At 34.9% G+C, this 25,391-nt stretch overlaps 1 protein-coding gene across 1 annotated transcript in view; it reads left to right on the top strand.

Moving 5' to 3' along the window:
• Window positions 1–2,289: 2,289 nt before the first annotated feature.
• Window positions 2,290–25,391, top strand: part of LOC118198686 (uncharacterized) — a 69,659-nt gene continuing 46,557 nt past the window's right edge. The window contains exons 1-2 of the mRNA XM_085823272.1: window positions 2,290–2,609; window positions 8,429–8,634. The gene's annotated coding sequence lies outside the window, so the exon portion shown is untranslated. The remainder of the gene's footprint in view (window positions 2,610–8,428; window positions 8,635–25,391) is intronic.

The raw sequence follows: 25,391 nt of genomic DNA, 5'->3' as shown, positions 1-25,391 counted from the left end.
AAATAGGCAGCAACAATTACCATAAAACGCAACCCCACAATCACGTCACAACCCCTTCAAGAGGGGGGAATGCCAAGCCTATGCATCAGTTCGCAAGCAGCGATAGTTCCGTGTAATCCCAGATAGCCAAAGAGAAAAGCATGAGTCGAAGGCACCAACTGCACAATGAAATGCATGTAAAACAATTCACTTTTACGAGAGAGCTGAATGCGCATCGTAATGTCATCAATAGGCCGTGGAATCGTTACCTACCACAACGGCAGACAATAGCTTCCTGTTCTTATGCGCAAGACGTTGTAAATGCGCGCGCAGTCCGACGGATGTTGTCGCCTCTCTTTGCTGCTATAAGACGGTTCATATCCCCCCGAACTATGTAGTGTCGACTTCATGAAGATGGAGTGTACACCCGATGATCTGTGGTTTGTGTTCCTTTGTCCCCCATCGCATGCCAGTGCACGGTTCAGTTGGGCTTGTGGACATCGCAGATGGACAGCAGAGCAATGGAGATATGCACTCTTTATGCATGAGTCTCAATCAAACATCCAAAACAATTCTCGAAGGGAAATGATACGGCGAGAGCCAAGGAAACTCTATTGGGTGCCAAACATCATTGAAAGAGACCATTACAGAAGAGGAGGCTTACTTGTACGGGTTGGGATAACAATGAGCGGCCTGACTGATCTCCACGTAATTCTTGGTGGTTCTGTCACAATCATCCGATATGGCGACAAATTCTGCACCCTCTTTTGCATCCTTTTATCGCTGCATACCGACGCGATATATATGGATGATAACGCCAGCCGAATAGAGCTCGAGTGTTGCGGAGTTATCTAGAGAGTGAAATCATTTCACATCTGTCGTGGCTTGCTAAATCACCGAACCTGAATCCTATACAGCATGTGTTGGGCATGTTGGGACGACGAATAGCAGGTTGTAGTGTGCCGCCAGCCACCCATCACGAGTTCCGATATACATTACTACAGAAATCCGCGCTTCTGCCACAACAAGCGATGAATGACACTATTGCCAGATTGCTTCATCGTTGTCTAGCATACATTTCAGCTACAGAGTATCATATTCGTTATTACGATGATGTTCCCATTACACATTCTTCCAACCCGTTTAGTCTTTCGCGATGTGATGGTCATAATACATGTGTTTTTGTATGCCTTAATCTTCGCTCTGCGGTCAATTTCACGGATATCCATTAAACAGTTTTTTTTTTTTTCATGTTTTGCTCTTGTTGCTTATTTTTTAGGGCAGGAGTGTAGTTTTCCCCCGTCAGCCGAGAAATACACAGATACAGTTATATAAGACCGGATATAGTTACACAAGGATCGGACCAAATCATCGCGAAACAATCGCCAGCTTTGAACTGTCTCGCCAGTGAAGCGTCCAAATGTATAAGAATTATTTAGTGGTTACTTTTAATTATAGTTAACATTTATATCTTTTTGTTCATATTAAGCAATTTAAAGGAAGAGCATGCGTTGATTTTAAAGATATATATTATGAAGGGCATATTTATATGTGTAAAATAAATTGTCTGTAAATGTTACGTTATCAATAAAACGGGCGATAAAATGCAGTAAATGCAATTATTACAAATTCAAATCATTATTCCTCTATAATAACCCTAGAACCATTAGTGGAGATATTAGTTCGAAGCGTCAATTAGCAGAGTCTTTCCAAGTATTTTTTGGGCCTCCCAGACGGTATAGTGGTCAGGGAAGCTATTGAGGTACCGAAGGGCTCGGGTTCGAATCCCTGAGAAGGCACGGATATTTGTAAATGCACAGATAGTGTCTTTGCGGGATGAGGGCACTCTAAATATGCGGGGAGCCAAAAGTCCTCTTGAGAGGCTGGTGGTAGGGGAAGAGGGAGTGGAATATTTTTGGACCTGTCAACCAAAAGCTCTCCATCAAAATTGGGAGCGAAACACCTTGAGCCCATATAGGTGACTGAGAACCTTGAGCACCATATAGGTGACTGAGCGAAGTCGTACAGTCACCTATATGGTGCTCAAAGTTCTTGCCAATGACAGGCGCAATCTTGCTGTCTTTGATACGATGCATTTCGTGGGCAGACAAGTGAGATAAGTCACAACACAACAATAACAAGTAGTTTGGAGTGCTGATTACGCTATCGTGTATTTATCGTCCACTGCTTTGACAAGTGTTATCACTGCAACAAAACTGCACTACTCCATATTAGTGACTGAAAATTTAGTAAACATCTTTCACTAATGCCTCTGATAATCAATGGAGGTCATGCTTTCAATGGTCAACGGTATCCTTTTATTAAGTTTTACAATAAATTTTGATCATTTACCTAAATTTATTGTATCGCTTTACATCAGTTAACTACCTTATGCGTTGATCAGCAGTAACCACCGGTCACTGCTTATTAACACGTAAGTCATATGTGACCAGCTTGAGGCTCAACAATGAACACCGCCTTGACTGACGCTTGAGGCAACGCCTTGAATCGGTGTAGTTCATTTTTTCAAACATTTTGTTTAAATTTCGCTCCACGATTTTACACTGGTGAATTATGGATTGACCTCCAGAGATTATCAACCTGTAGATCACAAGGGATCATTGGAATTTGTAAGTATTAGTATATTTTGTATTTATTTTCACTTAAAAATCTGCATTTCCCGCACAATGATGACCCACTGATTACTGGCATGGGCAATGACTGTGAACTTGTGTGACTCCAAGCAATGACAGTCAATGTTATAGGTCAGAATGACTAGTATTCTAAAAAAGCCACTAGCATGCTTCTGTTTAATTTTAATTTTAAAGTATATCAAAATTCAATGCACTACTAAATGCTTGTGATCAGTCACCATTAATCTGTAGGTTATTGCTGACCAATAACGTCAATGTCCCGTGATTTAATTTTATTTAATTTTGATTTAAAACTACATCTGAATTTATTTCAATTCCCCAAACCAGAGGATCATTGATTCACCCAAGTGATCATCAGCCTGTAGCTTAACAATCATAACGTGCTTAACAGCTTTAAAGGGCACAAGTGACTTAAAATCTCGATGGACATTGAGATGCTTCGATTTAATTTTAATTTTTAAATCTATCTATATTAATTACATAGCCTCACGCGGGAGATCGGTTAATTGACCAATAGAGAACTTGAAATTTGGTCCCTATTAACCATCCGTAAGTAACCCATGACCGAGTACTTTGACAGGCACCTTAGGTAATTCAATTTAAATTTACTTCAAAAACTTACCTAAATTTACTGCATAACTTCCGTCAGTCCATAAATTACCAGTTTATGGACTAACCGCCAGCAATAGCAACTTCTAGAGTAGCATTGTCCAACAATTTTGACTTTTATCGATGTGTTTCAAATTTATTTTAGTTCAAAAACGTATTTAAATAAATGTCACCACTCTAGACCAGTTATCCATAATTTGAAGGACAATCACTTCAACGTCTACTCGCTGCTGACCAACAGACTTAACTAGTATTGATCTGCTTTAATTATATTTTAATTTTAAAACCTATTTAAATTTACCCTACTTATGTAGGCTGTTGGGCTAAAAACGTTCGCCGACGTTAAGAAGGCACTGTGGTAAACAATTTATTTAAAATATATTACAATGAGCCGTTACATAATCTACACAGTAGGAATCTCCTTTCCTCATTTCCATTCTCCTTGTCGCCTGCAGAAGCGTCGTTGCAATGTCACACATAGTACGTATTTTTTAATTCACCCTTCTTTCTTACTTCCACTGGTTACTTACAAAGTAATGGAAGTATTGTAATCGCTAAAAATTTCGGGTATCATATTTCAGCGAATATATCCATCTTGAACATTCCCGAATCCATTTTGGCTACTTTTTTTGCATGACGTCTGTACATATGAACAAAATAAAGGATTCGTATTTCACAAAATGGATTGCAAAATTAATTGAAAAAAAGATTTTTACTATTATTACTATTATTAACCAAATTAGCGGAATTAAAAAAGTTTACACTGAAATAGAAACACAGAAAGAAAAAATTCTAATTCTTCCCAAAATTTTAAATTTTAAAAAGAAATGAAATTCCTATAAAATTCACTAACAATCTATTAAAAACGTCTGGAGCAGTCTACACACTACAATACTTTTTAAAAGTATGAATTTTTTATCTGAAAGCTCCAAAAGAGAAGGATAAAGAAATATGTTTTAGAAGGTTTTATAAGTTTTTATTAAAAAATGTTTGATTTTTTTATACATTTAGGTTTTCTCTTAATGTTTACTTGTTATCCTTTTATTAAAACAAGAGCTTCCTATATTCAAAATCGTCATGATAAACCCATCATGACATGAAGACTTAAGGTAACACATATAACATGAAGACTTAAGGTAACACATCGACTTATAATTAATTTTGAAAACCAAACTATTCATTTATAGACACCCTCCTATTTCAGGTGCAGAAAAATGTGTGGAATTTATTTTTTAATCCTCAATAATTTGTTACAAAACCATTAAGCCATTATCTTCCCATTCATTAATACTTCTAAATAAGTAATACTGTTAGAAGAATACACAATTTCCTAAGATTTAATTTTTAGTAATTTATCCTTCTTTTTGATTACCGCATGAATCTGATTAAAATTTAATTGAATCAACTATTGTATTTTATAAATGGAAAGTTTTGCTTTCATTCGCAAACTATTAGTGAAGGAAAACTTGTGAATTGACTAATTTATGATGAAATGAAACGGTGTTCTTTCTTTAAATAATTTGAGTAATATTTATTTGTAGTCTTCTTTCTGCTTTTGTTTCATAAGAAAAGGTCTTGCTATTGAAATCAAACTTTCCGTCATATTTTTCAAAGAAAAATACGAAGAGTCAAAGGTGCGAAAAGTAATTTACAGCAGATGATAGCGGTGGTTGAGAAATTCATCACAGACTACTTTCTATCTGTCAGATCTATAAAATGCCTACTCAAATTGCATGTAAGAAGAAATTAAATGCTTTTTCTTTCATGTGTTCTTGCTTCTATTTTACTTTAAATTGTATCACGTTTCTTCATTCGTAAACAAATTAACCACTACTTCAATGCAATTATATGAACCCGATTCGGATAATTTCCGGTTTCAAATGTTTTATCAATCAAGTCTTTTTTAATCACATCTATTGTATGATTAGATTCTTTTAAGTAACAAAAATCTGTTCTTTTCTTATTAGTTTTCTTGCCGCATTTACAGGTATCACCTTCACCTTTGAAACACTACACTGCTCTCTTTGAATACTTTCCAAAAGGTGAATGATCTTCCGAAAATACTCAGATTTGAAAAAAAAAGGTTTAAAGTTAATAAACTTAGGTAGTTGTCTATGCTTCCTTTTGTCTGTGATTTTTTTGTCATAAAAACGTTTGGAAACCATACTCATCTAAAATTACTAGTTAACTTTTTCTTCATTTTTTGGTTAATCTGTTATTAGTTATTGCTTTGGAAGGATTAGAAGAACAAATAAAAATTGTAACTCAATTTGGAATTCTATTATTCGGTCAAATTCAAGTGAATGGAAAGAATTTAAAGATAAACAGTAAAACCATCCTACTGAGAACAAAGGAAACCCACGGCCTCGAGCTTTTCATGGGTTTATATAAAGTAAGGGCGCTCTTGAATTAGTCCTTAAAAAAGTTAATTTCAGACGGAGATTGTTGTCAAAATGCTGTTTCATTGTTGTTGTTGCTAATGCTTACTTGTCTGACATATAGTCAGCTCAAGCAAATGGAATTCCTCGTGGCAAGAAAAACAAGTTTACGACTGTCATTGGCAAAAGCCTTGAGCACCTTACAGGGGACAGTGCGATTTAGCTGAGTTCCACCCCCAATTTTGATGGAGAGCACCCCCCGGAGGGTAGGGTCCCTGGGGAGACGAGTCCACGGGTCTTCCCTTATCACAATCTCTTGAGAGGACTTTCGGCTCGACGCATGTTTAGAGTGCCCCATGGCGCACGGACAATATACGTTTACAAACATCCATGACTTCTCCGGGATTCGAACTCGGGGTCTTCGGGACGGCAGTCAGCGGCGCTAACCACTATATCGGTTGGACGGCGCTGCTATTTCATATTAATCTAAAGCACACAGAAAGCTGGGCAAGCATGTGCATAGATTTTTCGTAAAATTTTAATCCACAAATCTAAAAAATATTGCAAAATGAATTTTGACGTATAATGCTTATTATTACTGTTCTTATTACTTCAAACTAATTAATCAAGGTAAAACAAAAGATGCTTGCCTTGTTTTCAGCGGTTTCGTCGCCAGGGCCACTGGTTTTTGATCCTTCTTCCTTTTCATATATATCCTTATAGATTATTAATCCAAAAATGATCAATACATTTTTTACACAAACACAGATTTAATACAATGAAAACGGGATGGCATAATAATTTTTCCCCAATGGCAGATTGTAAAAAATTACAAATGTAACCCAGTCCATTACTGTAAACAAGGCCGGATGTGGTGGTTTCTTTATTATGGAGGCATCTAATAGGTGGGCCACCATCGCCTTTCCTATGAAGGGACGGACAGTTACAACCATGCCTTCTCCGGGATTCGAACCCAGTTCCTTCGGCATCGCAGTCAGCTTCCCTGACAACTAGACCGACTGGTAGGCTGGGTGACATAATATTTACAGTTACATAAAAAAAAAGGTTTAGAATTCTGGCACGACACAGCGTGCAATGTTCCCTTCAGAGTTCTCAAGCGATCTCTGCCCGTTAGTTCATTGTTTGTAATGACGGCACACAGCAGCATCGGATCTCAATAAGAGTTGAGTTGCAACAATGCTATACCAAACACTAGACACCAGAAAGCGTTCCACTTGTGTACCCAACATTTAATAACCAATGTTTCTCTAAATTGCAAACAGAAACTAGATCACACAGAAACTAGAGCACGCAGAAACTAGAGCACACAGAAACTAGAAATCAAAACAAATTTTTACTTTCCATATACTTAGCAGGATCTCATCTCCTATGTTAACCTTCAATGTAATTAGATCTACTTAAAAGTCTAAGTGGTGACATGTCGCAAAGACTCGTATATAGTAGGGAAAGGTTGTAAAAGATCCTTTTCTTGAATACAATACCAACTACTTTTGTGAGGAACTTAGAATATAGTATAATAACTAAATTCAAAGGTAAATAAATAGTAATGTAAGATTACACAATTCGATTTAACCTAGCAGGTTGACTCGGGTAATAATTTCGGCGGCAAGAATGCAAAGCCGAGGTTTGAGGTTCAACAGCTGGTAGGATTGATAATGTGCGCTCTTAATAACAAAACCACGCTCTAAAGTTTTTGCTACTTTAGTTTAAATACACTCTCAGTCACCCTTACTGATTCTCTTGAATCTAAAAGTCAGCTTCGGACATTTTCAAATGCGTATTTGCATAAATTTTGCATAATTTTTCAATCCAACACGTTCGACAGACTCTGCATGCATGATGTAATGAAAAAACTTAGATTCATAAATTTTTCAAAGATTCTAATAATACCTATTTCTCACCTAAATATCACTGAATAAATTTAAAGTTGGGGATTATTCAGAGATTAAACAATCGTATAAAATCATTGTCTACCAAATAATAATGTATTAAGGATAAGAGACATGAAGCTAAGGGAATTAAAGGAATTCATATAGAAAGGCAAAAGTAAAATCTTGGCCTGTTGATTTTAAACTCAATGATAAATATAATAAATACCATATTTATTAGTTAAATAAATATAATATTTATTAAAATCAATAAAGGTAAAATTCGGTGTTATATAATTTATCTAAAAAGTTTTTAATTTGTTTCATTTCGTTATTAAAGTGAATCCTTAGCCGCCAAGACGGTATAGTGGTTACGGCAGCCTACTGCTGTACCGAAAGTACACGGGTTCGAATCCCGGAGAAGGCATGGATCTTTGTAAATGTATAGTGTCTTTGCGACATGGGGGGCACCCTAAATAATACATGGCGAGCTGAAATTACTCTCGTGGGGTTTGGTGGAAGGGGAGAGGAAGAGGAGATCCTCAGACCATCCCCGGAATGCTCTTCCTTAAACTTGGGGTGGAAGTAAAACGTCCTTGAGGCTCTGGCAACCGTTCTTCCATGAAATTACTGCAAAATTTTTATAAACTTAATAATAAGTATTAAAATTAGGTAATACGGGCCGGAAGGAATAAATATCTCTTGCAACAGTTTTTTTGAAATGAATATTATTAGAAAAACAAACACGCAAGCTGAAGTAAGGTTACAAAAATACATTTAAATTTAGTCGTTTAAAAACATATTTTGTAGTTATTTAAAGTTTGGTTTGGCGTGTTTGTGCTCATTACTAAATTATTAGACTTTTTTTACTTGAGCTAGCGTCGAAAAATAAAAACTGTCAGTCGTCCTTTGTCGTCAGGTGCTTTTTGTAAAAGATAAACCGAATTGTAAGCTGAATGAAGCAAGATCAAAGGCAGCCGCCTGACTTGACGTCATCTAGTTGCAACCAACCGGGTGAAGCCATCGGTATCAAAAACCTACTGGACTGTAAACATGACCGGTTATGTTCTAGAAGTGCTCAACAATGAGGAACTAATTCTTGTTAAAAGGAATCCAAATTATTAGGTAGGTATAAATTTAAGATTTTTCCTCTTACCATTTGATTTAGTATATAAAGGCATTTGAAAAATAGTCCTTAAGAATGACAATGCAAAATTTCGAATAATGTGGGATATGATATGTCTTTGAAAATCTTCATTCAAAATATTTCATTCATTTGTTTTATTCATTCCAAATGCTGCCCATTTTCGTTAATTAAATATCTTGCTGTTGTTGTTGTTGTTACCGTTTTCATTTATTTGACAATACCCAAGCCTACAACATTCATCGTGGTAAGGAGTCAAATGCGCCTTACGTTGGAAAGAGTCCTTGAGCACCATATATGACAACATGTCTTAAGCTCAGTTCCGCCCGAGGGTCTCCCGCCATTATTTCCCTACCATCAACCTCTCATGAGAACTTTCGGCTCGCCGCATATTTAGAGTGCCTCCATGCCTATACATGCACTATACATTTACAAACATTCATGCGTCCTCCGGAAGTCGAACCGGGCTCTTACCCGATTGTCCGGTCTTCAAAGTCACTTACCACCATCCCAGCAGGGCGGCAGTAAATATTTTTCAATCTATAAATGTTAGATGTAATCTAAGTTGCGGAAGTATATTTATCAGAAAGCCCGCACAGTTAAAACAGCAGGTAATATTAACCTCAGCACAGTAACGTTAATCCCATATATACATTATAATCATTTTGAATTTGATTTATAAAGAGTTATAGAGACATTAGGTATTTTTTGAAAGCAGGAGAGATGACAAATTAGCAATGCCCTCGTCGGGACTCGAACCACGGACCTCTTGAATACGCGCTGAGTGTGCTGATCACTACACCACGAAGGTATGCTAAGAAGGCGGGAGAAATATCTTATATACCCCCTTTTTAAAAGGCGACTGGAGATTTGGGGTCACAATCGCCAAATCCTGGTGGTAAAGAATCATCATGCACCACATTTTTTAGTTCTGGCGCCACTGCAGAGGTAATTTTTGAAAGCAGGAGAGATGGAAAATGAGCAATGCCTTCGCTTCAACTTCAAACCTCCGACCTCTCGAATACGCGCTGAGTGTGCTGACAACTACACCTCGAAGGCATGCTAAGAAAGCGGGAGCAATACCTTACAGAGCGGCTTTAAAGCCCGAACTGTGAAACGAACATGTATTCATTAACTGAAATATTCGTTTGGGCATGAAATGATATATACACAGGAACACGTAGTCTTATCATAAATGTGGATACGATGTAGAGAATTAACATGTGTGTGACAGGTACAATATATTTCTTTATATCATAACAGTGAATTATAAAAAACAAATGATGGAAGTACATTACTTAGAAGAACTTATTGTGAAGAGAATGATTTGCAGTGCTTTCATAAATATAATTTTTTTGCCTATTTGTTAAATTCTTCAGAGCTTAGAATAACTCGAAACGAAGAGTTTTAATTTAAATTATTCTGGTTTCTGAAACCTATTCCCTCAAGGCTGTATGCTGTGCTCTGAAGAGAAAGATAAATTTTCTTCAAATGCGTTACCCAGTTTGTAACACAGCGGTCACGTAGATTTTTGGAGAAATTGTTACAAGACGATTTCAGCAAAAGTAGAAAACCGAACCATGAGAAATTGGAATATAAATATTAGTTGCACTAGAAATGCAGTTTGGTTAAAGTAAATTTTTCTTAATTCACGAATGTCAAATGGAGAATATTGAACCTTCAATAACGTTAGAGTAAAATGTCATGAAACATATCAGATAAATTGTCAAACTTGTTCCCCATCACTTTTCACGTTTGACTAGATGCTAAGTAATTCATATATATTTACTCTGCATCCGATTTCTGTTGATTTTCTGATAAAAGGAATTTTCACGTGTGACTGAGTACGTCTGATTGCCTGTGCTTAGTACCTCAGCCAAAATTTTTCTATAGTAATTTGTATAATATTAGTTCACTATCAACAAAGTTCAGGCACTACACTGACCTACTGAGCAACTTCCGACCTAAGTTAGCCTAAAGGCAACAAACGGAATATCTTACTCATCTACTATCTACTGGCTACAACCTTAGGTCGGGGCCAAAACAGATCAGTCGGGCATTAAATGTCAAAGTCAAATTTCAAAGTTTACATTTGTACAATATACAGAGTTATTTGGATATATTGCATACGTTGAAGAAATACATCTGGAGTTATTATATTAAGATTTTCCAGAATAGTTAAGACAGGAATTGACAGCCGCCTACAGTAACAAACATGGTAACAATGAATGCAAAACTTTTATAGTAGAAGATCATAGTAAGGTAAATGTCAGTCATATATAATAGAAAAACACAAGTAAATGAACAATAAGGATCAACACCCCGTTCAGAATCTGCACGCTATTGAAATGAAGTATATAGTCAAGAAAGAATCAAGTCTGATCTCTAGAGTCCAAATTTAAGTGTAAATGAACACCCTTTATATTCCATAATCCAGTACTAAATGTTTTCTCCAAAGCAAAGTATTGTGCAGTTCATGCAAGATTCAAGTCAGAGGTATTGGAATTTGTAGTACTAAATCATAGTAATAAAATCCAAAAGTTCAATCAAGAAGTTTGTTGACTCCAGTACAATTAGGAGTTGACATATAATTGTAACAATGAGTTAAAGAAGATCATACCAGATGTATACAATATAGAAGAAACATTATGTTTCCATACTTGGTCATAAATAGAAGAAAAGTTCAGGCATTGAATCCTTTTTCATACTTCGAAACAAGTCTGAAGAAAATACTTCTAAACTTTAAAAATTTTATGTACACAATTTTCTTGTCTTTCGCTATTTTAACATGTTTCTTATAATTTCATTTTCAAAACTTAATAAACATACTTAATAACTAAACAATAAGAAGTGATATCTGTAATTTACTGTCTTGAATACTGTTGCGAAATGCTGAGCTTAGGATTTATACTAAACCGGTTTTCGAATTTTTGTCAAAAAAAGGGGGGGAATATTTTATTTAATTTATATAAAATAACAAAAAACGAAATCAAAGTCAAAATATTAAAAAAAAATTAAGGATTACATATACATATTACTTTCACAAAATAACGAAAACTCAAGCAAAAATTTCAAATAAATTTTTCCTAAGAAAATAGGATTTTAAAAACATAAAATATCCACTGAACGGTGCTTAAGTCTTGTTCTTATTTTGGACAGAATATTGCCTGAAAATTGAAAATGCTCGTTCATTAGCTACTGAACATTGGTTTTACAGTTTTCAGAGCATCAAATAGCAAATCTAAGTTTTTTGTTCTTTTATTCGTTGCTTCAAATAATGAAAATTCCGCTTTCAGTGTCGTTGGATTTGTAAGTTTTTCTTCAGGGTCTTCAAGAACCTTATGAATTGATTTTTTCACAGCTTCTTTTAAAAACGCATTTCTCCGCTGAGTCGTTTCTTCGATTGGTTCTTCATGAGAATGGTTTTCATATGAGAATTTGGAAATATTCTACACAATATCTTTCCAGATAACTTATTAATTTTAGTTTTTGAAGCTAAAGAAAGTACACTAGATTTATTCGCTGAACTAGAAATATTTTGAGGATTTTTGGAAATGCAGCAAAATAGCTGCTAATTCTACTTATCTTCTTTCCTTAATTCGTTCTTCTAAAGCATGTAATAATTTCAAACTTACTTCAGTGTTTAACACTTTTAGTTCATTTAACAGAAATTTAAGTATACCTTCACCTTGTTAGTAAATTGGCATCTCGTCGCCCTAAACCTTCAGCTACTAGACGAATCGGTCCAGGACTTTATGAAGTTCTAAAAGTTTATGATATTGAGCTTCATTCCACTTATAAGAACCAATCTCATTCATTGCTAAAACAACGCACTCTTTGACTGCCTGAAATCTTCCAATCATGCCATCCATACTATTCCACCTTGCTTTGCAGTCAAGAATTAAGTTTACTTGCTTTCCTTTTTCTTTTTTGATGTAATTTTGAAGAATGGTGTTTCTTACTGGAGAATTTCTAAAGAACTTCCAGATTTTTCTAATTTGTGAAACTGTTTGTTTGTAATTGTCAGACAAAATAGGAATTGGATGTTCTCGGTTATAAACATAATAATGAGAATCTTCATAATCGTTATATTCGTACCCGTCTTAATCTTCATCTTCCGATTCCTCACTTGAAACATTTATTTCGGCGTCAGCTTCAGCCGCTTCTCTATGTTTATATAACACATCAGTAACTGCCAAGTGGATGGTGTGTGAATAGCCTGATTAATCATACATGATAACTTGCCAACTTTTTCCATAACAGCAGCACCATCATTTGTTGCTGCAACTATGTCAGTTTCTAGATTTAAGTTGAAATTTTGTAGCCTTTTAGATACTAATTCTAATGTTCTCTAAGCATTACAGGAACCAGCTTTTGACACTAATCCCAAATTGAAATCTTCAACCAAGTGGTGTATATTAATGTTTAAATATTTATGATTTCTTTTGCTAGTACACTCGTCTAAAGTTATAAAGAATTTTTTTCCTATTCTTTTTATTGAGTCTAATTCAATAATAGTTTCACGATTAGCTTTGCCATAAAACGCATGAATGAGATCCATTACTCTACAGTTGTTTCTTGGTAATGAATATACTTGTTGTTGAAGAGACTCTCGTAGGAATGAACTATTCGTAATGATATTAATAGAAAATCCATTTCCTGGAAATATGTGATGTTACCCCAAAGGTATTCACTACGAAGCAGTTTTGTAATAAAAGATTCTGTGACGTCTAAAAAATAGATTATTCAGCTAGTTTACTGCTCTCCAATGATTGGCTTTGCATTTACAGATTCAATAGTCTAAATTAAAAAATAGTAATGATTTTTGCATCTGACGTGAGAACATAAAAATCTGATGATTCATTCTTATTTATAAACAGTTTCATATGTTTTTTCATGAAAACGGCAATTTAAAGAAAATGTGCAATTGTTCAACATCGAATATGGCAGATTTTGCTATAAGTACAACAACCAATGAGTTCAGTTTAAGTGTTTTGATGAATATACTTGAAGGAATATACACAGTGGAACCTCGAGATGCGAGTTTAATTCGTTCCAGGATTGAGCTCGTATAGCGAATTTCTCGTATCCAGAAACAAACTTCCCCATTGCAAATAATGCAAATCCAGTTAATCCATTCCGTACTCCAAAAATATCAACATAGAAATAAATTTTTCTATTAAATAACATTCGTAAATAATATAACTGTAGTTTACACTTATGACAGCTTCCGACACCGACTTTTTAGCTGCTTCTCGTTAATTCACACCAACAACTGCTCCTCAATATCTTCTAGGACTTTTGGACGGTGCTTGGAAGTAACGGTAACTCCTTCTAGGAACAGTAACTTCTTCTACATTTAAGTTTCTTAATTTCTTCCTGTTTCTTCAGAATAGTGCAAATCGGCGATGTCAAAGGGCCATAGGTCTTTGCCAATTCCGCCACTCTTACACCACACTTGTTTATCAATGATTTCTTTCTTAATTTCAAAGGCCATGGCTTTTTTTTTTTTTTTTTTTTTTCAGCACTATCTGAGGCAACAATTTTCTTGAAGGCATCGTGAAATAATTATTTTCGTATTAAATGTAATAAACAATTGACTCACAAGCGCACAAACACTTAGATCAAAGAACACCAAGTGATGTGACGAGGGGATTCCCCGTGTCGAGTCGGATCGGGAAATGGCGCCACGTATACCAGCAGCCTGGCTCATTGCTCGTTACTCGAGTCAATGCTCGTATTTAGAGACAGATTTTTAGTTCATGCTTTTCTCGTATCTTGAATTTCTCGTATATAGAGGTACTCGTATCTCGAGGTTCCACTGGGAAGTCACGGAATATGACGATTTTGAGACTGATAAAACCCCAACATGACTCAAATTCAAATATTTATCTAAACATAAACAAAAACAAAACAAAAAACAAAACAAAACAAAAATAAAAAAAATAATAATAAAAAGACAAGATATGCAATAACATTCATTTACAATAACACTATTCATTCCTCCGTCCTTTTTAATTCTAAAATACAATTTTTATGATTAGTACATTAGCATTGGTTTCTTACTCACCTATGTTCTTAGATTTATTAATGGGCTCTTAAGATTCTAGAAAGAATTATAGATCTAGAATAGGTTAGCCACTTACTGATAAGTCTGAAGAACGGGCCAAACATACTTTACCTCTTTTAGAAATTGTACGAACGAGAAACATTTGGCAAAGCATGGGCATAGTTTCGCTGGAAATATGTGACCCCAAAGATATCCACGATGACGCAATTTTATAATAAACAAATTCTGTAACGTCTGAAAAAGGGATTATTCGAAAACAAATGAGTAATATAAACCTAATATAAATGAAATTATATATCTCATTATTTTTCTCTATATATATATTATATATATGAATTTTATTCCATGGAGTTGATTTCAATATTGGAATCGTCGGATTCCCGTGGTCTACCATGTATTTAACGCAAGTATAAAATTGTACATTTTTCTTTTGTTAGTTATATAAAACAGCATTTTGTACAATTAAACTACATACATACAATTAAACTAAATTTTAAAACTACTTATAAATGTTCCAAAATTGCTCATAAGAAAAAAATGAAATATTAGAAAATGAAACAACTAAGCTCAAGTATAAATCTTATTATGTCTTGATAATGTCCACAGAAACTTAATTTACCCAAAGCGAATGTATATGCAAATAGGTGTACGGACGTTATTACATTTTACTAATATAATAAATCTTCACGTTTACAATATACTTCCACACGCACGCACACCAAAATAAATAAATTAATTAAATGAAAAAATTTTAAAAAATCTGAAAGTTAACATTACGCCCAAAGGGAAGTTTTTAGCGTTTTGTGTGTTACCTTTATTTATTAAATATCATGTTCTTCGCACTTAAACCATAAAATTTAGTTCAGCAGCAATATCGCAAAATAATTTTAAAATGAGTATATCTTTAGAATTCGAGATACACAGTCTAGCGCGCAGGAGATAACTTTTTTTTTTTTTTTTTTTTGTTCAGTGTTGCCATTGCTCGCTTTGAAATCGTTGAGTTTATTAATCACAAATTCGTTTTAAAAGTGTTACAAAACATGAAGTCGATAAAAAAATTCTAAATTAGGGTTTCCAGATGCCCATATTCAGGGTTGGATTACGTTATTCAAAATTCGATGGCTCTAGGTACCGTTGTTTTATCACAATGCAAGAAACATACATACATACATTCATGCAGATTCTTCATTATTAATTTTCTTTAAATATAATAGAGCAATAATATTTGGTGGCAACAATTTGAAAAGCGATTCGCCGTTTATAGTGAATCGATGCGAGATGCCAAAACGAAAATAATAGCCCTTCTGAGCTAACGCCCTTTGGGCTAATAAGTGAAATTGCAGCTTTAAATAAAGAATTAATTTTCAGAAGAAATACTGAAGGGAACCTTAGAATTTTGTTACTTTTGAACAAAAGAATAATGCATATTAGATTATAAAACGAAAATATAAATTAAGCTAGTTTTGTGGCTGTTCAGAAAGCTATCTCCAGAACTCATGACAAGAATAGATAGTGTAATACGTTTTTATCAAGAAAGGAAGCACTTTTATCTACTGAAATATCGGATATCACATTCTACTGAAAATCATCATCTTATTTCCTGATTATTATTCAGAGCGCGCACGACCATTTAATACGACAAAATAGCATTTAACCTCAGTCTAGACCCTCAGGAAAAAATTCTCGCTGTCTTCTGTTATATTCAATCAGTATGAAAGGAAGAGGGAATGCCATAAAGGTGCAGGATGGTCCGCAGGGCAAGGGTGTCCACGCTCCGCTAAGCCTAACGTGGCGGAAAGATGAACGATAAAGTCGCCAAATCGGGAGGGGGGAAGAACAAAACAAAAGAAAAAAATATAAATACATATACTGAAGGGGGGATTTCCCCGTCTCGTTGAATCTCGGAACTATTTTTCATTTCCTTCTTGCTAGAGGAACATACTGACCGATCGTCTGACTGACTTTTTGACAGATAGTATCGCCTTCCTGAACGAGAAGGTGGAAGACATTAGAAGATTTGACTGGATTTAGATGCAGCGGATGAATGGTTCTATAGAGCAGGTTATTACGCATCGAAGGTTCCCAGCTTCATGTGATAAGACCGTAGGTTTTCCCCACAAACAGGTAAAAATTTTAACTATCTATGCCACAATGAAGAATGGAATCAGTGAATTGAGGAAACTTTGGTCTTATCGAAGACATCATGGGCATAACTGCAAGAACGGGAAAACTAAATTAATTTATCATAGAATGAATTTAAGAATTAAAAAATTCACGTATCTTACAAACGCAAAGCTTTTAATCAACATAGCCTAACGTATTGTGCATAGGTTCAAGCTAGGTGGTTGGAAGTGTTGATGCTCAATGAATGAACAATGATTGATGCTCAATGAATGGACAATGATTGATGCTCAATGAATGAACAATGATTGATGCTCAATGATGCTTGAACAATGCTCAAATTAGAGGTACTGAGGAAACGTAACTCAAATTTGTCGCAAAGAATATTCTGCAGTCGCTTATGACTTCAGCAAGAAAGCAATTATTAGCGGAATGATATTCTGCTAAGTTAATCGTTTTAAAATGTTACGCAGGTATTTTTGCAAAAAAGGTCACTCATATTCGTTTGGGGAATGAATAACTGACAACAATAATAAACGATTTCCATTATTTCAAATTCTTGCAATTATTGTGATTTTGCTTAAAATTTTCAGACTAAAATGAAGGCAGACCTATGGTATACTTTACTCACATGAGATGATGATCTCCATATCTCACTTTTTTATGATTTACTCACATGAGATTTAAGTTAAGCTCAGCTCAGCTTAAAGTTATGGAATTTCAGAAAGAAACTAAAGTAATTAAAATATTCTTTTCGGGATCTAGATTAAGATTTCAAAATCAGACTCCAGTACACTCAGAGTCAAAACTATCGGCGCATTTTAAAACGTTTAACGACTTGATGAAGCCTGGCATGAGGAATGAGGAGACCAACGTGAATAAAACTGGATATCAATTAATTTTTCCAGTGGGTTGGGGCATATATGTCCAGTGGGTTGGGGCATACATTCACTACTTTAAATGAGTCTAAAGAAATTTCAGTAAATTACGGAGATTTAAAAGTTGCTTTTTAATATGAAATTGGAAGTGTAAGACCCTATTGATTTATTTTTCTGCTCCTTTCTGTAAAAATAGTTACTAAATGACCCTAATACATAAAACAATTTGTGCCTATAGCTCACGGTTAAAGGTTAATCCCTCAAACAAATGTCTGGAAACATTAGCATCGATTGCTCAGCAAATTCACTTGTGTTTCAAGATGATTATAACTGGATTTCTAATGTGCCCCATATTTGTTGGATTGGAGAAAGATGTGGTTTTAGTTTATACATTTAGCAAGGCCGAGGCAAGTTAATACATTTTAAACGAGATGTTGCTTCAGTCATGCATTCGAAATTTTCAAGCCACAACACCATAGTAATCATGGTTATAGCCCAGAAGTTGTTGGTACACGTAGCTATGGATTTCGATGGAAAAGCCCAGGCGCGGCCAGACCTCTTGCAATAATACTCCCAGACATTAGCTATCCAAACATATATAGGTGTGTGCTTCTGAATGACAGATAATAAAGCAGTTGGTGTTCTTGCGGTTAAGTTTGTCAATTGCACAATTACCTCCAGAACTTATCATGTCCATTCGAGCGTCGCCTTATAAAAGCTAAGGACATTTTGGTAGAGCCACTGGTAAGAACATCGTCTAATTATGTCATCGTTCTGTTTTTCTTACTGAACGACTTGTCAATACAACTTTCTCGTTTCTGTGAAGGTGCTGATTCCACTTTTATATATTTCGCTCAGTTGTCTGAACCATCATCGTCGAGTGTGTCATCAACACGCTGTCAATAACTTATGTAAAAGCAATTACTACAACATACACATGAGCAGTCCGAATTAGCACACTGGCCGAGAAACTGTATAGATTTAGATGTTACTGGGGAGGATGCATGTTTCCCTTGCTCTACAGGCGCGCTTTTTGCATTTCCTTGGATTGCTATCAGTTACATTGCTTTTTATTAGGTTTCTTTAATACTGCCTAATATATATATATATATATTAACTTTCGGGGTTGTAAGTCGATTTGTCTTTTAGGTGAATGGATCACCCAACTTTTTTCATATTTTGCATTTTCGCTTTAATGAAATTTTGGCTATCGCCTTCTTTAAAAACTTTTTATTACTGTTTATTCTCTTCACGTTTTTTATCTCTTTTAATATTTATTTTCGTCTCATAAATATTCGTTTAATTTTTGTTATTTTAAGTAACATTTCTTAAGCACATTTTTAGTGTTTTCTTTCGTTAGAATCTTAAAAAGGGAAACAATGACCTATAAATGAAAATATATTCATTGCACGAGGGAGATAATTTGCTGTTTTATATTCATAGCCCATAAACTTAAAGAAAGTGAAACAGTTATCAAGATGAAACTAGTTCCATAAAGCTGTTTCAGGTGATATGGATGAAAGTGATGGGTTACTTTTGCTTTCAAAAGTATTTCAGTCTACTTTCTACAACCTCGGGGATAAAATGAATCTTTATCTGATAACATTTATAATATTTTCTTAAAACAGCTCAAGTAGTCAACAACACGAACTGCAACACGAACTGACTGAAATCTTAATTAAGACTTTCTTTTCTGTTAGAAAATTTTAGATTCAAGGAAAAACAATGACTGTAGAGAAACACATGCAGTTTTATGGCCCAAAGGACTATTAATTTCGTTTTGGAATTTTGCGTTGCAAACTTTAAATGTCAGTCTTTTCAAACTTTTGCCACCAAATATTACAGCCCTGTATTATATTTAAAGAAATTAAATAATGAAGAATCTGCATAAATATATATATGTTTCTCGCATTGTGATAAAACGAGGGTACTTAGAGCCATCAGATTTTGAATAACGTACGTTTCCACCCGAATATGGGCATCTGGAAGCCTAAATTTGGAATTTGGAATTTTTTTATTATCTATCTCTTATTTTGTCAAACTTTAACGAAATTTTGATTAACAAACTCAAGGATTTCAAAGTGGGCAATGGCAACACTGCACTGGGGGGGGGGAACACAACAACAAAAACAAAAAATATATCCAGCGCGCGAAACTGTGTATCGGAAATTCTAAAGATATGCTCATTTTAAAATTATTTTGAAATATTGCTGTTGAACAGATTTTTATGGTTTAAATGCGAAGATAATGATATTTAATAAATTAAAAGTAACGCACAAAATATTAAAAAAACGCCACTTTGGATGTAAAGTAAAATCTGAAAGCGTTCAGGTTTTTTTTTTTTTTTTTTTTCGTATAAAATGAATTAGACTAATTAGATTGAAATTCTTAACGTCAACAAATTATTAAAAATGATCGGCCATTCCTGTTGATGCAAAATATTTGAAATTAACGGTGAAGAAAAATAGCGGAAAATATCATTAATAAATGCAGAAGTAGTATAAAAAAAGGATCATAATAATAATTTCACAGAAATAATAGAAAAATTAGGAAATTTTGAACTTTTTCAAAATAATTTATATTTAAAGGATGTTACAATAAACTCTTTTGTCAGCTTTCTTCATATTTTGTGTAATTTTATAGAATTTGTCTAATATTAGCTTAAAAAATACTGAAAAGCTCTCAATTTTCAAATATATCATACTCGGCTTGAGAAACCTGCGTTGTTAGAACATTAAACAAGTAATGTAAAATATTATAAGGTGTTTCTCCCTCCTTCTTTGCATGCCTTCGTGGTGTGGTGGTCTGCACGCTCAGCGCGCAATTAAGAGGTCCGTGGTTCGATTCTCGGCGAAGGCGTTGCATATTTTTCATCTCTCTTACTCCAAAAAATACGTATTGTCTGAACAGCGGCGCCCAAGGGTGTTGGATGATGATTCTCCTCACCCAGGATTTGGCGATTGGGTCCCCTAAAAACCCCAGTCACCCTTTAAAAGGGGGCGTATATAAGTTATTTCTCCCGCCTTCTTGGCATGCTTTTGTGTTGTGGTGGTCTGCACGCTCAGAGAGAAAATTGAGAGGTCCGTGGTTCGATTCCATGGGAAGGCGCTGCATATTTTTCATCTTGCCTGCTTCCAAAAAAATACTTAATGTCTCTACAGTATAAGGTTGATTTCACATAGAATATTTTTCTAAATCATACAAAAACATATTTTTATCTTTTTAGCATTATTAAGTCATGTTTTTTTCTTTTCGTCCTTCAAATCTTTCGAGCCCTAATTTCAAAAACAGTTAAATATTTTAACCGAAAACTTTGGAAAGAATTGTTTTATTGACATACAATAACAATGCTTCATTAAAGACAGAACGCAATGGTTGAATTGTAGTGGACTTGGATATCTAATATCACTTTGTGGCGGCGCTGAGTGCCATATACTTAGCTTTTTTTGAAAGAATTTTGCACAATGTTTTTGCATAGATCCTTGAAATGATCTTCTCCTTAAACAGATTTCAGCCGGGCCGCGAGATATATCTAGTACGTTCTACTTCACGAAATTACTGGAAAGTAATACGAGGGGGGAATTACGGTTACAACTAACACAGTGGTCAATTACATTTATTCAGTTACAATACTTATTATGGTAATACAGGGACCGGACCAGAATGCCGCCAAATGGGCGATTTCTCGCCAAATTAATTACCCATTCACTCAATGTTAAATGCACTTGTCCCTGTTTCCTTACGGGCCCACCGGGCCCACCAGCGGCCGAGCGGTAAAGTCTCTGAACACTGGTAGTTCGGTCCGAGGTTCGAATCCCGCGAACGAGCTGGCTGCATGGGCGTTTTCGTGGTTTTCCCCATGTGTAACGTGTATACGAGCCAGTTTCCCTTAGAAAGTCCTCCACGAAGGCATCCCTCCTCTTAGGCAGATAGCCCTCATGGCTTTTCCATAATCACTCACTCACTTATTCATTCTCCTTACGGGCCCACCAGCGGCCGAGCGGTAAAGACGCTGAACACCGGTAGTTCGGTCCGAATCCCGCGAACGGGCCGGCTGTAATGGCGTTTTCGTGGTTTTCCCCATGTGTAACGTGTATACGAGCCAGTTTCCCTTAAAAGTCCTCCACGAAGGCATCCCTCCCTTTAGGCAGATAGCCCCCGTGTGCTTTGCCATAATTAAATAATCCTATCCAATCCCTGTTTCCTTACTTTTCCGGCATAGCTTTCTCTTAAAATTTGTCTCACAGTACATTACACCGAAAAATACAACAATTTTACTTATGTATTGTACTAAAATTACCTACCTAAATACAGAATCCGTAACAATACTAAGAAAGACTGAAGTTTTATATATATATACTTCACTTACTAAATTTCGTTTGTATTCTTTTGATAAACATAGATGTATTTTTAAGAGTTGTATGTAAAATTTTTTTCTCATTAAATGCATATTTCAGTTTGTGCTTTAATTAAAAACTTTCAATATTAAGTAAAAGTTTTTCTTCTTCTTCATTTCATTTTATTGTAAATCATTCGACAGTTTCCAAACTTTTCTAAGATTCGAATTTGAGGAAATTTAGGACTTATTCAATTTGTATTAACAATGTATAAACAAAGTGCTTCTATTATTATATGATAGAGAAAATTTAATGTATTCTTTACTTTAAGTGCATCCAAAGGGTAGTATTTAATACATTTATCTTTCACAAGCATTTAAAGTTAAATTTCGTAAGCACTGAAAGTAACAGTAGCCTCAGTATAAGATAAGTTCTGTCTGTATTTTATAGCTTTGTTTTTGAAATATAATGATCACAGAGTTCTTAACAGTACAGTTCAAAGGCATTTTTCTACATTCTCATTACTTGGCTGGTAACAGTATTTCTAAAATTTCTTTTAATGAAAAAATTCAGAAAGAATAAATTAAACGTAATTAAAATATGCAAAATATCTATGTACAGAATTAAATGTTTACACTTAGCATAGATTAAGTTCAAAATGTATGACTATGTGAATAGTATATACAGTTTATAATACTATATTTTGATATTAATTAATCGAATAAAGTACATCTGATGAATTGCAATATAATGAGCTTGTTTCGTTTGACTGATATGGCACTTTACTTCACATGTATGCATATTATGATTATGCAAAGCGGTCTGTGAGCGATACAGACAAGGACAAAAATGGCAGACAAGTTTGTTTTGGATAATGGTAGTTAATCAACTATTGTACTAATCGGTTGTTAATGGATGTTCTGAAACAATTTTCATATTCAGCTATTATCTCGTTTTCTCTTACTTCTACCAGTAATTCATTAATACCAGTAATATTCTTGTGTGATTTTGAAAAAGTGTAAAATGTGTTTCATAAATTTTACGATATATGTTGTAGCGACATTAGGTTAATGCCCTCGCCTGGACTCAAACCTGGACCTCTCGAATATGAGCCGATTGTGCAACCTTTACACCTCGAAGGCATGCAGAAAGGAGAGAGAAGATGCATTATTTACTCCCTTACTTAGATCCTCTTCCTGATTCCACCAAGTTCTTATCATTTTCTCAGTTAGGGGCAGCCCGGAATGCCCTCTCTGCAGCCCCGTTTCCCTGTTCTTTAGCATACGCAATCACACTTTTATGCTATGTTGGAGAAATGCTGACGTTGTTTCGAGCGATAACTTTCCAATAAATTTAAGAAAATTGAAAAGTAGAAATTTCATGCACTTCACAAAAATTGGAAAGTTTAAACGAACCTGGCTGTGATCATCCATGACAGCGCATGTACATTCACTGAACTCTGCGTAACCGTAATATTCCCGCCCGCCCGCCCGCAAGGAAACAAGAAAAAATTCGCATAACTGCGAATAGAGGAAATTTTCATAAATGAATGTAAATCAAAAACTGAATATCAACGTATAAGACGCACCCCTTTTTCAGACCTATTTGCAAAAAATAAAAGTGCGCCTTATACGCAGGCAAATACGGTAATTCAAAATCACTATTATCTTCAAACAGTTCGTCTGGAAGATTTAAAAAGAATTATTTGTTGAATCTTATGGTTGACCAAGTGTCAACAAATATAAAAAAAAAAGTTTACTGAGACAAGTTACACACTCTCATTATCCAGAAATGTACTCATCTCTTTCTCTCTCTCTTTTTTTTTTTTTTTTTTAACCATAGTAAAATCAACGCACCTGTGTAATCTCAAATGCACCTGGATATGAAGAGGGAAGGGAAATACTCTTATTTCTGAACTATTTGTTTCTCAATTAATCAAACTTAATGAATGATAAAAGAGGAAAGTTACCTCTTAATTACTAAGGCAGACAGTAAAGAAGAAAAGAAAAAAAAAAAAAAAAACTGCATACTTTGCCTTCTGATTGGTTATTGCTTTGCTCTAGGCTTTAGATATTTAATTTACACAAATATATTTTAACGTTAATTAATGAAATAAATGGATTTAAGAAGAGGTGTAGATTCATTAGGTTATTTTGAAGTAGGAAAAGAGATGTCCTCCGTGGGACCATGCAAAACCCTCACCGGGGCGCTAAGTTGGACCTCTCGAATACGTGCCGAGTGTGCTACCGTTGCACCACGAAGACATGCTAGAAGGAGGGAGAAAATACCTTATATACTCCCCCTTTTAAAGGACAACTAGGGATTAGGGCACCCAAGCGCATTTTTTAAACTAGGATCTGCGTCTTTATTCTTCAAACGTTGCAACGAAACTTCACTCATTGGTTTCGGACTTTTTCAGTTAGACAGGCAGTAATTTTTCATATCCGCACGCACAGAAAGAATCGTAAGTGCTGAGGAGAAAATTGTGCCAGATTTTGCGCACAAAGATCACACAATGTACCAGATTTTACGCACAAAGATAATACAATTTCCATAGATTGTGAAGAGATGTTTGGGGATTGGTATCTCCACAGCATCCCAAATATGTACGATAGGATTAACATTGGGAGAGTTAGAAGCTCAGAACATCGACTGAAATTTATACTGCTTGCCATTAAATTTACAACACCAGGAAGGAATGATCTGACGAACGTCAAAATCACATGAAAGCAAGAAGTTGGGATCTGCAAACAGATTCATAATTCAGTGTATTTAGACGACGCAGGAGGGAAAAACGATATCTGAAGCACTGCATAAAAGAAAAGTTTCTCATTGGGAAAGTGCTTTGTAAGGTTGTAGTTTGCTCAGAATATCGTGTTACATCTCGAATAAGAAGAGGAAATGCTTACCAGCAAGTTTCGAAATTCGATACAGACTCTCCCAATGTTAATCCTATCGAAAGTGTAGAACATACTCTAAATCAGCGGTTTTCAACCTTTTGAACGCGTACCATCTAAACAAAAATTTAAAAATTTTAGTACCACCACTACATTTTACAATGATTATATTTCAATTTCTCAATCGAGATATTATATATATATATTACCATTTTTCACAAGCTATTGGCTATTTGTATTAAATATGCACACATAAAAATATTAGATAAAGTAATGGTTAGACTAGAAGAGAAACACGCTAATGTGACAATCAAAATCGTAAAAGCAACCTTGTATTTAGCGTAAGTATATTGAAACACTCAATCGATTTCGAGGGCAGCTAAAGGTCCCTCCTCATCAGGAGAAAGAAATACCTAGAAAGAAGAAATTTTAACT

The sequence above is a fragment of the Stegodyphus dumicola genome, chromosome 9, assembly GCF_044657685.1.
Source record: "Stegodyphus dumicola isolate Sdum_Otavi_A_Nest chromosome 9, ASM4465768v1".
NCBI lineage: Eukaryota > Metazoa > Arthropoda > Arachnida > Araneae > Eresidae > Stegodyphus > Stegodyphus dumicola.
This window is presented reverse-complemented; position numbering and strand designations above follow the sequence as displayed.